The sequence below is a fragment of the Panthera leo genome, chromosome C1 (assembly GCF_018350215.1).
Source record: "Panthera leo isolate Ple1 chromosome C1, P.leo_Ple1_pat1.1, whole genome shotgun sequence".
Lineage (NCBI taxonomy): Eukaryota > Metazoa > Chordata > Mammalia > Carnivora > Felidae > Panthera > Panthera leo.
Window position 1 is genome coordinate 99,149,119 of NC_056686.1, and position 13,070 is coordinate 99,162,188.

The 13,070-nt window shown below is 44.1% G+C and overlaps 1 protein-coding gene across 1 annotated transcript in view; it reads right to left on the minus strand.

Moving 5' to 3' along the window:
* The window catches only part of CD58 (CD58 molecule), a 39,243-nt gene that overhangs the window by 23,596 nt on the left and 2,577 nt on the right, over positions 1–13,070 (minus strand). The gene's annotated exons all lie outside the window — the stretch shown is intronic.

Sequence of the window (13,070 nt, forward strand, 5' to 3'; positions counted from 1 at the left end):
GCTTCAAACAGACACTCCTGCCTACTCCACGCCAATCCAATTGTTCGATATTTACTACCACCACTGGACTGGAATATTTTTGATACCCCAAAATGGGTTTAAATGCATCTGGTTCCAGACCTGACTTTCTTGTTAAGAGAGAAGAACAGCTGTAAAGGGAAAGGCATTAAAGATAAATTAAAACTTGATTGAAGTTTTTGCCTAGTAGCAAGCATGGTAATTGAAAGAGCATGGGAAAAATCAAGACTATTAGACCGGTTGTAGGCAACGTGTTCAGTGATTTCAAATACAAAGGAAATCTCTCCCATTTGCCGATTGTGAGGATTTTTGGAACCTGCCTCCCTTAATTAAGGGAGGCTGCCCACAGAAATACACCAGCAGCCCTCGATGCTTTGCTGATCACGCCCTCTTTCTTGCACTTGACTAGAGCACATGGGAAGGTGGATGAGAGGGAGAAGGATTTGAGGAGTGAGGATCTATCCACAGCCACCAGTGGAGGCTCCAAGTGTCTTGTGAGTGAGTGAGTGAGTGAGTGAGTGAGTGAATGGGAGTGGGTAGGGTGGTGGGTGAAGAGAAGGGGTATGAGAGGAAGCTTGGCTGCAGAAAGACGGATGGCTGCTGTCTTCCCAGGGGCAGGCGATGTGTCCTGGGCTTGAGAACAAGAGGAAGAAAGAAGTCAGGGATGGAGTGAGATTGGCGAGAAGCACGGTGGGGAGGTGGGGGGAGGGGGGAGAGACCAGTTCCGACAAATTCAGTTTGGGGCTGGAAGAAACTTGCAAAATTATTTAGTTGAATTACCCGCATTTCACAGGTGAAGTGACAGGGCACCAAGCAAAACGAAGGAAAATGTCACCAAATGCCTACTCACTGCATGTGGTGTGTTCACGTACCCTCGTGTCCCTTTTTACCGCTCGTCACACACTTTGCAGCGACCACGTCGCGCAGGTGAACAACCAGGCTCCGAGAGGCACATCAGTGTTCGAGCCCCACGTCGGGCTCTGTGTTGACAGCTCAGGGCCTGGAGCCTGTTTCGGATTCTGTGTCTCCCTCTCTCTCTGCCCCTCCCCTGCCCTATTTCTTTCTCTCTCTCTCTCTCTCTCCAAAATAAACATTAAAAAAATTGTTTTGATGTGTTTAATAACAAAGTATATAATAGACACATAGATACAATTTTATACAGATGCAGAGCAATGATATATCTACTTAGCACAGTCTTCTTCTCTGGCCTGGGTGTGTGGCTTGGAGGCCTTACCCTATCCCCCAATCCCTGTAACCACCCTCAGTCCTGTAAACTATGTTAACAACTCTGAATATATCCTTTGCTATTCTTCTACCTGCTCATATCATCAAATAGAGATAAAGATATATCACATAGAACGCATATATATACATATATGTGTATATATATACACATATGCGTATGTGTGTATGCATATGTGTGTACATATACACATATATATGTATATATGCGTTCTATGTGATATACACACACACACACACACACACACACACACACAAAGAATTTGCCATGGTTTAACAAAAAATGGTCTTATGCACACATCTCTGCATTTTGCCCTTCCAATCAAGAATACTTCATAAAAGTCCCACCAAATCCACTGGTGTGGCAAGACTTTCCTCCTTTTAGTGGCCTCCTATTATGCCAGGGTACGAACGAACCACAATAAACCAGCTATCCATCACTGCTGAACACACCTTCTCTCCCTAGCCTCTTCTATTGCAGTAACTGTAATAATGATTCCTCTGTACAAGTTCTTGTGTATTTGTGGTCTCATATCTATGGCAGAGTGTGCCAGGAGTGGGAATGAATCAAAGGGCAAACAAATTTTTTATGTTAATAGGAGCTCCCACGCTGCTGGCTTCTGCTTGTCACATTTCCATCAGTAACACCTGAGTTACCTTTTCCTTGTGCTCAGCAAGCATCCCGTGATTTTTTTTTTTGCACGTTTAATTATCAGACATAAAGCGATATTTCACTGTTATCTGAATTTGCATTTTCCTGCCCTCTAGAAATTTAGGCATCTTTTCCGCTTTTGCGTTATTTGGATCTCCTTTTCTGAAAACTGTCTTTTCACATCCTTTGCCATTTTCTCCCGTTGGGTTGTCTTTTTTTCATCAAAGTTTACGAGTTCCTTATAGGTTATAAACTTTTTGTTACCTGTATTATAATCTTTCCCCAAGGTGGGTGGTGGTGTCGTTCCCTAACACAGGGGACATGGAGGAGGGCCAGCTTTGGGCGGGAAGATTGTGCTTTCAGTCTCAGACACTGTGTAGCGATGTCCAGTAGGCTGCTGGGCACACAGGTCTGGGGCTCACAGGAGGTGATACAGACTTGGGACTCATCACATTTGTAGTGGTTACTGTCTAGCATTCTAGTCCCACAGCAAAGTCTTTTCCATTGCACTTCCGAGACTAAACCGGAGAGATAAGTTGCCGATAGGACAATTGCCAATGAAAAAAGAATAGGAGTTGTTTCTCAAAGGTCACACACCCTGAATGAATGAATGAATGAATGAATGAATGAATGAATGAATGAATTTGCACTCAAATAGCAGCAAAGGAAAGGAGTCAGCAGTGAGCGGGTTGCTTTGCGGATAACTGAGTGGTCAAAAGAGGGACCACAGGGACACCAACTTACCATGCCAGAGGGCAGAACGGTAAGTACCAGACTCTCAGCCAGATGGGCCCAGCTGAACTCTCAAAAGCCTCCCAAACTAGGCTTCCTCAGCTGTAAAATGTAAATCAGAATGCCTACCACAAAGGATCGTTTTGAGGTTTGAATAAGATTGAGAGTCTTCAGGGATGCCTGGGTGGCTCAGTCGGTTAAGCGGCATTCTCTTGGTTTGGGCTCAGGTCATGATCTGAGTTTTGTGAGCTCGAGCCCCGCGTCAGGCTCTGTGCTGACAGCACGGAGCCCACTTGGGATTCTCTCTCTGCTCCTCCCCCGCACTGTCTCTATCTCTCTCAAAATAAATAAACTTAAAAAAAAAAAAAAAGATGGAGGGTTTTTAAACAATAGCTGAAATGAATGAAGTAGGCTTTCAACAGGGCTTCCCTCTTTCAGCGAGCCAAGCCACATCAAGGCCTTTGTCGTACGTGATCCTGGCTGTGTGAGACCTTTCATCATTTCACCTAGTGTGAGCTTTCATCATTTAAAATGAGAGAGAGGCGGGGGGAGAGAAAACATGTATCAGCGATTGCCTGAACAGATATTCCATGCTAGCCAGAATTTTTTTAATTTGTATTGAAGAGTACTGAAAGACCTTTTAAAGATATGAGAGTACCTCAATGCCTATAGAGGGATCATATATTTAAAAACAGCTCCGACTCCAAATATTTTGTTGCAGCGTCCTCACAAAACATCATCACCGCACCCAATGTTGATAATTCTTCTTATATGGCTTGAAGTCAGGAGTGGAACCCGAATATTTTGCAAAAATGAAGTGCCCTGATTTTTGACTTAGAAAACGTGGCCACCATGACTACTGAGTGAAGGCAGAAGGATCCCCACTCCTGGCCACAAATTCCTCTGCGTGTTGTTACTTGGGTTCTGGGCTTGAGACTGACTGCTCTTTTTGGTTTATTTAACCACTCACGTAGATAGTACTTGCTGTCTGCGAGGCACTGTTGCAAGAGCTCTACGAGTACGTACCCGGTGAGTCCTCTGAAGAGCCACATTAGGCAGGCGTTATCTCTGACCCTATTGTGCAGAGGAGGAAACTGAGGCACACGAAGATTGAGTGAGTAGCTAGTGTGGTGGGGAAACTGGCTCCAGAACGCTCTTAAGCACTGTTTCTTACCGGGGCTATGTGGCATGTGGCTACCAAAGCCGTGATATGATACAGGATTTCTGTGGCTGCAGTTCCTACGATGCAGTTGGACGGCAGAGGGTGGGAACGAGAGGCTCGAGCTGCTCTGGCTGAGCCACAAGTGCGTCTCTGAGACATGCGGGTGAGGCACCAAGCTCGCTGGCCCCCGAATCACTGAATGTCAGGGCCCCAGGGGTCCTGACAGAACAGGAGTCTGTGGCCCCCACCGCCCCTGACCTCATATACATGAGGAAACTGAGAAGGTCTGATTGAACAAGAAAGTGATAAACCCAAACCTCCAAAATGCGACAGGGGGACCCAAATTCAAAACCTGGGTTTTGTGATGGTGGCGGTGTCGTTTGTAAACAACTTCAGATGTGACAAAGGGACACGGGACAGGGCTCCACAATGAAAGACCATGAGAAACGAAGGCCTTTGTGTGCACTGGTAAGTCATACACGGGGTGGGGACAGGAGTGGCTCGAACGTAGGGCGAGCAGAGCAAGGAAAGAGCAGGGAAGGAAACAAGGAGGGGCAAACAAAGACGTTACCAGGGGAACGAACCAAACCACAGGAGCCACCAAGGAGCCTGGGAGAACTGGCAGATGAAACACTGGCAGAGACCAACAATGCAGCCCACAGACAGAGGGGGCGCTGGTGAGCACGTGCTCCTCAGGGGACTGACTCCTCAGCTCCCACCCACGTGGGCACATAGAATTTGCAGAACTTCTGCTTTTCCAAAAAATGCTGCACATTCAGATTTCATGGAAAACTTCTCATTCGTAAAAGCTGGCAACTAATTCCAAGCTGAGTTCAAGGGTATCCCCAGCCAGGCTAACCCTCTGAGGACAAAGACAGTGTCATCCTTGGTCTTTGTCGTATCCGCGTGGTCTGGCACAGGAAGGACACTCCATAAATGTTTGTTGAGTGCCTTCACTTATCTGAATACAGCTTAACTGTAGTCCAAAAGGCGGGGCTTCCTGACAAAAACCACAGAAGTTGGCAGTTACCCCAAACCCTGAGCTTTGCAAATCCCCAAGCTGCTGTGGAATCTGGTTGATGAATCGTGAACTCAGCAAAGAGAAGTGGAGACATTTAACTGGAGCTGAAGAGTAAGTGGCCTGGGACCCCTCGTGTGCAGGCAAAACAGTCCCCTTCCTTTGACACCTACCACCAGCCCCACGGCCAGACTGGGGGGGGGGGGGGGGGAGTGCTGGATTCCCACTCCCATCTCTCCCCCACTGCTGTTCCTTTGGGGATGGTCCCCTTTGTCCCCTGCTTCCCCTTCCAGCTTAACTAGGCTACACCTCCTACTGTACCAGATCCGCTTGTACCCATGCAGGATGTCAGCTCCTAATCAAAAGTAATAGCCCGTCTGAGGTTTAAGGAGAAGCAAGGTGTTCACTGATGCCATTTCTTAGAAAGGAGCTGCCCACCCTCCCGGGATCTGGAAGGAAGGTTTTTCTTGAGTTTTCTTTTTTTTTTTTTCCTTAGAAATGAACAACGCGATTTTAAAATGAGGGGTGCCTGGGTGGCTTAGTCGGTTGAGCGTCTGACTTCAGCTCAGGTCATGATCGTGAGTTCCAGCCCCACGTCGGGTTCTGTGCTGACAGCTCAGAGCCTGGAGCCTGCTTCCGCTTCTGTGTCCCCCTCTCTCTCTGCCCCTAACCCACTCACATTCTGTCTCTGCCTCTCTCAAAAATAAATAAACATTGGGGGGGGGGGGCAAAAAAAAAACAACAACAAAAAAATAAATAAATAAATAAATAAACATTAAAAAAAATTTTTTTTTTAAAATAAAGTATTTCTCTCTGAAATATTTTTAAGGATGGCCTGCAGATTTTAGCAGTTAAAAGTTCACTGGATGGAAAAAAAATCCCCTAAAAGTTTCAGTACCCTATTATTTAAGTCTTAGTATTTCCCCCCGTATGTTCGACACTATAACGGTGTTTCAGTTAAAGACTCATTTAAGCGTGACGACAGCAGGGGTTGGAGTATTCTGAACCCGAGTGAGCAGATGAGTCTCTTGTCCAGACGGGGGCTTGTGACCACAGCGTTTCTCCACTGCGTCACAGCACACTCTCAGCTGACATCCACCTGGAGTATGAAGGTGGTGGCATTTTTGGGAGAGAAAGAGTCTCTCCACACATACCCACTGATGATACAGAGGAGAGGCCACTCTCCTAACATGTCTGATATCAAATAATCTGTCCTATTAGGTCCCCAGATATTCTCATATTAATCAGTCCTCATATTAGTCCCTGTTTTGGGGTAGGAAATCTGCTCACCGGGTATGGAGATAATAGAGAAGAAATGGAGTCTTTTTTTTACTGAAGGAAGTGCAATGCAGCTTGTTTCTTTAACCCAGCTCTTCATAAATCCGATCCAAATGAACCCTAGGCCAGCTCAGCCCAGGAAAAAGTGAGGGTATGAGCTTGAGAGTATGGGGAAAAACATGCCAAAAATGGGAGTCACCCGGCGACAGATGAGGAAACTAGGAAACTAGGACTCAGAGAGGTTTAGGAGCTGGCCCAGGTCTCTCAGCTGGCCCAGGACAGGGCTGGTGTCCGGACAAGGGCAGCCAGCTCCAAAGCCTGCACTGTTGGCCACAATTCCACCCTCCTCCAGACCCGGTCAGGGGATTGTGGGGCCATGACTGCTAAAGATGGGAACCCACTGCTCTTGGCTGCACCACCCTGCTTCCCTGTCTCCTGTATTTCAGCCTGAAACAGCAGCCACCTGAATCTCAGCAGGCAATAATCCCCACCAGGCTCAGAACAACCCCCCATACTCCACCCCCCGAACTCGCCTCACAGGTGCTTTCAGTGGTCAAGCTACTCTTTGCCTCCTGGGTGAGCGCACCTGGAATTTAGATGTTGGAACCAATTAAATCAGTTTCCTTTTGAGTTTTTCTCTCTTCTGTCATGCTAGAATATGGCCCATTATATTCTGTTCTTACACTTCAACACCGTCTCATTTCCCTCTCAGTCTGTACAACGTGCCTCCGTAACCACCACCCACACACGGCTCAAGAGCCCACGAAATGTGGTTTGTCCAGAATGAGACGTGGTGTGAGTGCAAAATGCTCACCAGACACTGAAGGCTTAATATGAAAAAGGGAATGTAAAATCCCTCGGTAATATTCTTGATATTGACTACATGTGGAAATGAAAACATCGTGGCTGTATTAGGTGACAGAAAACATATCATCAAAATCAATTTCATCTGCTTTGTATCGTGTTTCTAACTGACGGCACTGCCCCCAGCCTGTCCTTCCAAGATACCCATGTACCGTCTTGCTCAAAAGCTACATCTGTGAGCTCACCATCCTCAAAAGCCACACGTTCTTGTTAGAGGAGGCATCTCAAAACTACAGCATGCTCTGGGGAATAAGGTTTTCACTAGAGCTATTTAAGACTCTCTTTAAGAGTCTCTTAAAACTTATTCTGCAAAGTCTGATTCAAGGTAGTTCTACACACTATTGATCATTTCATTAGGAATCTCTTTATCATCCCTACTATTTTCCAGTTATTCAGTTCATAGTTGAAAAACTCACTTATGATTAGTTTCTTATGAATCTGATTTTCTCATTATTTTCTGAATGTGTATGTAATACATCATTTTTTTCCCTAGTTCTTAACTGTTACAGGGGGAAAATGTTCATGAAACTACACAGCAGTGAGCCGGGTGGAAATTCAGACACTAGTCACAACAGACATTTTGGGGAACACTACGAAAAGGAAGTGAAGGCCATTAGGACGCAAAATGGGCCTGAGAACAAGTCTATCAAAACAATTTAGCTTCCTCAGATGGATACCTGGTTGACAGAAGAGATATCTCAAGGTCACAAAGGGTAGACCTTAGAATTAGGTGTTCCCAGCTGGGGGCAGAGAGCAGACATGAACTTATTTCAGGGACTCTGGGCAAGAGGTCTCTTACTTCTACTGGTTTTCATTGGAGCCCCACATGCACGAGCAGCAGCTGAGAAGGAAAAGACCAAAGGGCACAAGGGCAAGAGATTTTAAAAAAAGAAAAAGGACAAAAAAAAAAAAAAAAAAAGAAGAAGAAGAAGAAAGAAAGAAGTCAAAGGAGAAGATCCTGTGTCCGTAAAGTAATTGGAAGACATTTTCCTTTGAGGCTGGTGGCAGGCACTCAAAGCTATCTCCAAAGAACTACTAAAATATTTTCCAGCACTTTCCTGGGGTTGGTCTCGCTATCTTATGCTTCGTATTCAGACCTCAACTTGTCCGAGCAAATGGAAAGTAGTATCCTGGTTTCACTTCAGTCCTGAGACGGATGGTTTGATTTGCAACTGCAGAATCAAAGAGGCTATAGCCTCCTGTGAAAGCTTGAAAAAGCTTTCTGCACTTAAGAAACGTGAGAGGAAATCAGAAGATGGAAAAGTCATGCAAACGAGCACTCGTGGACGCAGGCAAACTTTCTGCTTTCAAGCAGAGAAACCAAAACCTACCCCGAAAGCCCGTTTTTATTCCAGAAAAGTCAGAGTGCTCAAGAGGCGATGAGACACATTTTTAGATCTCATTCTTAAAAGGTGGTTCCAACGGTCTTTCAAAATTTCTCAGAGGCCCATCAAAATTAAACCAAAAACTTAGTCACAAGTGCAAGTTGAGGAGATCCTGGTTTTTTTTAAAAAAAAGACATTCTTGTGACAATTAGGGAAATCTGAATAAGGGCAGAAGTTAGGTGATATTATTATTGTTAATTTTCACAAATACTATATTATTAATACTATGCAAAAGTACTTGGGAGTGAAGTGTGGGTGTATAGAGAGAGTATAACTACAACAAAATGTTAATAAACACGTAAATAAATCCCCATTCTGAATTCTACAATCCCAAAGGAGGTTTCCCCAAGCCCCCTTCGTAGATGGTGACGTTGAAAGCAATCTTCCATGATTGGTAACCGTGCCGTCCTATATAATTTCACAGGACTTGGCAAAATTACACCGGACAATGTGTACACGTCACATATAAGAGATCATCTATGGGGCTGCCTGGCTGGCTCAGTGCGAGAGTGTGCGACTCTTGATCTCAGGATCACTGAGCTTGAGCCCCGTGCTGGCTGTAGAGATTACTAAAAAAATAAACAGAGAAAGAGAGGGAGACAGATTATGTATGCTCTTCATGTTTTCATAAGTGTTGCTTATCTAATCTTGTGTTGGGAAGGCATGGATTTTGAGTCCAGTGGACCTGGATTCTGGCACGCGCTCACTCCTCGCCTGTGTGAACTTGGTCAAAGTACTTAACCTACCAAACCTTTGTTCTCCTCTTTAACAGTCTCTACCTAAAAAAACAAAACAAAACAAAACAAAACAAAAAAACTGGTGTGACAGTTCAATGAAAACAAAAATCTAAAACTGCTAAGCACAGAACCTGGCGCAGAGCACGTACTCAATTGGTGACAGCTACTATTACCACAATGGGCCCCGTTTTCCCGCAGGAATACACAGCGTTACTTTCACTCAAATTGTCTTCTTCCTAAGTAAGAACACACAGACTCTTTGAACCTTGACTGCAGCAAAAAACATGAAGTCTCACATAATAATGCGAGATAACTTTATAACTTAAAATGGAGACATGCTTAACAAACTGGTAGCATCTAATGTCCAGATTTGCCACTGTTGTTAAGAACAACATGAAAATAAATCAATGAAAGGAACTTTTAAAGAAGCAGTTTACAACTTGGTTCCTATACAAGGAAAGAAACTCGAGCTGGGGAGATGGCTGGCAAGATAAAGGAACCATAAAATGTCCACAGCAGCAGAATAAGGCAGGTTCTGCTAAAAGAAAAAAAACAAAACAAAACAAAACAAACCCCACAAAAAACAACTAAGACAGTAGGTTCTTACTGAGCTTTGCTACCTGCCCAGCACTACCAAGGCCCTGTCCACGTGTTACCCTGATGATGCAACCCAGCACCCAAGCCTGCTGGCTCTACCTTCCAAACACATCCCCCTATCTCCCATTCAGTCCCCTTCTCTTGCAATCTTTTCTTATCAGCACTGTTCCTACAGCCTCCCCAACTGGTTTCCCGGCTTCTCCTTTGCCCCTCTATAGATTGTTCTCCACGCAGCAGCCAGAGTAATTCATTGAAACACTCCACCATTGTAATTTCGCTCCTGTCCAAAATCCTCTAAAATCCTATTTTGCTGGGAGTAAAAAAAGTCACAGCCTTTAACGGGGCCCATAAAACCATCTCCAGGACTTTGCCCTGATTATGTTTACAAGTTCATTTCCTACTACTTTCTGGCACAGTGGTCTCCTTGAAGTTCCTTAAATGCCCGAAGCTTATCTCAGGGGTTTTGCTGCCAGCCCCCCTGCCTGGAATACCACTCCCCCGAACAATTAAGGAGACCCTCCCCTGACTACACAGTATAAAACAGTAACCACTAGAAAGTAGAGTGGCTGAATGAAGTATCACACATTCAGCCCATGGAGTACTATACAACTATAAAAAGACAATAAGAATGATCTCTGTGAACTGATATGGAAAGATTATCCAGACATATGGTTAAGAGACAAAAATAAGGAGCGGAAGAGTACATAAAGTACTATGGTTGCATATCTGTATCTATAAAAAGAAACAAGAAAGGTAAAACAGAAACAAACAGTATCTGCTATAACAGCTGGAGAAGGTGGGAATAGGATTTCTCTGAGCTTATCTTTTTACATGGTTTGATTGGAACCATGTTAATATTTTACATATTTAAAAATTAAATCAAGGGAGGGGAACCCTAAAATGGAATAGAAACAAAACAAATTGGGGCAGCTGGGTGACTCAGTCAGTGGAGTGTTTGGCTCTTGATTTTGGCTCAGGTCATGATCTGACTAGCCCACGTCGGGCTCTGCGCTGACAGTAGGGAGCCTGCTTGGGATTCTCTCTCCCTCTCTCTCTGCCCCTCCCTCACTCATGCTCAATCACTCTCTCTCGAAATAAATAAATAATTGTTTTTTAAAGTTTAAAAAAATTAATTCAACTATATACTGAGTTGATAGCATAACCACACAGAAGGAAAAAATAACTTTAAAATACAGTTTTCTGTACATATTCAGTGGGCTATATGGAAGACTAAACAGAACTATAAAGAAACCTTAAACTGTATTTAATAAAGTCTGTGCTTGGTAGTGGTACTGGTATAGCAATTAGGAAACTATTTTGTGTTTAATGTATATTAGGAAAATATACTGATTCTATAAGGAACAGAGTTCTCACTGTGGCAAAAGGAGGTACAAATAGGGAAAGGAGGTACAAATAGGGAAAGGAGGAAACGATGAACCAAATGGTTACATTAGGCTTCGTGGTAAAAGGATAAACTCATAACTTCGTGAAAACTCTATTTCCCTAGTTCTGAGAACGGATAGAGCCTAGAAACCATGACTCCATTAGCCTTCAGCACACCTAGCACCCCAAAAATACTGATTTCTAAATTCCGTCTCCCACTCAGAGGAACAAGAGAATCTACTGATTACAAGCAGAGGCCGAAAAGGTACAAAATGAGTCCAGAACATCTTTCCGTGCCAGAAAGCAGGAGATGCTCAAAAACTGATAGAAACATGGCAAAGAACACTGAGGTACACAGAGGTTCCCATCTGCCAAATTCTGGGTCACTGGGCATCAAAATAGATAATAACAACAATGCCATCTTAAAAAATATCCAGGAGTCTATACTTGTACTAAAAAAATAAAATGAAAAAGCTCTTCATTACTGAAGAATGTCAATGGTGTATCAAGAAAATTAGGGAGAGACAATTGCCATCTACAAATATTTTAAGGGACCTGGGGAAGAATCACCACTGGATGCTGAAACATTGGGTGAGAGATTGTTGCAGGACAGTCACACAATCTCAAGGTGTCACTTGATAAATCATGTATTATTTATTTACAAAGGGCAACAGGTGCCTCTGCGAAGGAGAAATCTGGTTGGATCACCTTCACAAAACCACCAAAGGTCTCCAATAATGGGACAAATGGACTGCATCTGCTCCCTAATGAGATGCACGGAGGACACAACACACCTGTGAAACATTCCTGAATCTGATTCCAGAATCTAACACTCCAGACTCTAATCATGAGAAAACAGACGAGCCAAATCGAGGGACATTCTAGAAAACTGGCCCAGACCTTTCAAAAGTGGTGATGTCATAAAGTACACCCCCCCAAAAAAAGAGTTGGCAAGTTTCAGATGAAAAGGGATTAGGGGCACCCAGGTGGCTCAGTCAGTTAAGCTTCCGACTCTTGATTTCAGCTCAAGCCATGATGTCATGGTTCGCGTGATCGAGCCCCATATGGGGCTCTGCACTGACTGCTAGGAGCCTGCTAGGGATTCTCTCTCCCCCTCACCTCTCCCTCTCTCTCTCTCTCAAAATAAAAAAATAAACATTAAAAAATAAAAAATAAAGGGGATTAAACAGGCATGACTACCAAATGCAGAATGTGCTCCAGGATTGGCTTCTGGACTCTACCAGAAAACAGTATCATATCGATGGTGTATTTCCTGACTGTGATCATGGTTCCACGGCTTACTGGAGACATATTGTTCTTTGAAAACATATGTTCAGATATTAGGGGTAAGGTGTCATGAGATATGCAACTCTCCTCTTGCACTGCTGGTGGGAATGCAAACTGGCGCAGCTGCTCTGGAAAACAGTTTGGAGGTTCCTCAAAAAATTAAAAATAGATCTACCCTATGACCCAGCAATAGCACTGCTAGGAATTTACCCAAGGGATACAGGAGTGCTGATTCATAGGGGCACATATACCCCAATGTTTATAGCAGTGCTTTCAACAATAGACAAATTATGGGAAGAGCCTAAGTGTCCATCAACTGACGAATGGATAAAGAAGATGTGGTTTATATATTCAATGGAATACTACTTGGCAATGAGGAAGAATGAAATTCTGCCATTTGCAGCAATGCGGATGGAACTGGAGGATATTGTGTAAGTGGGATAAGTCAGACAGAGAAAGACAGATATTGTATGTGTTCACTCATATGTGGATCTTGAGAAACTTAACAGAAGACCATGGGAGAGGCGAAGGGGGATAAAAGTTACAGAGAGGGAGGGAGGCAAACCATATGAGACTCTTAAATACTGAGAACAAACTATGGCTGGATGGGGGGGGGGGGAAGGAGGAGGGAAAGTGGGTGATGGCCAGGGAGGAGGGCACTTGTTGGGATGAGCACTGGGTGTTGTACGGAAACCAATTTGACAATAAATTATAT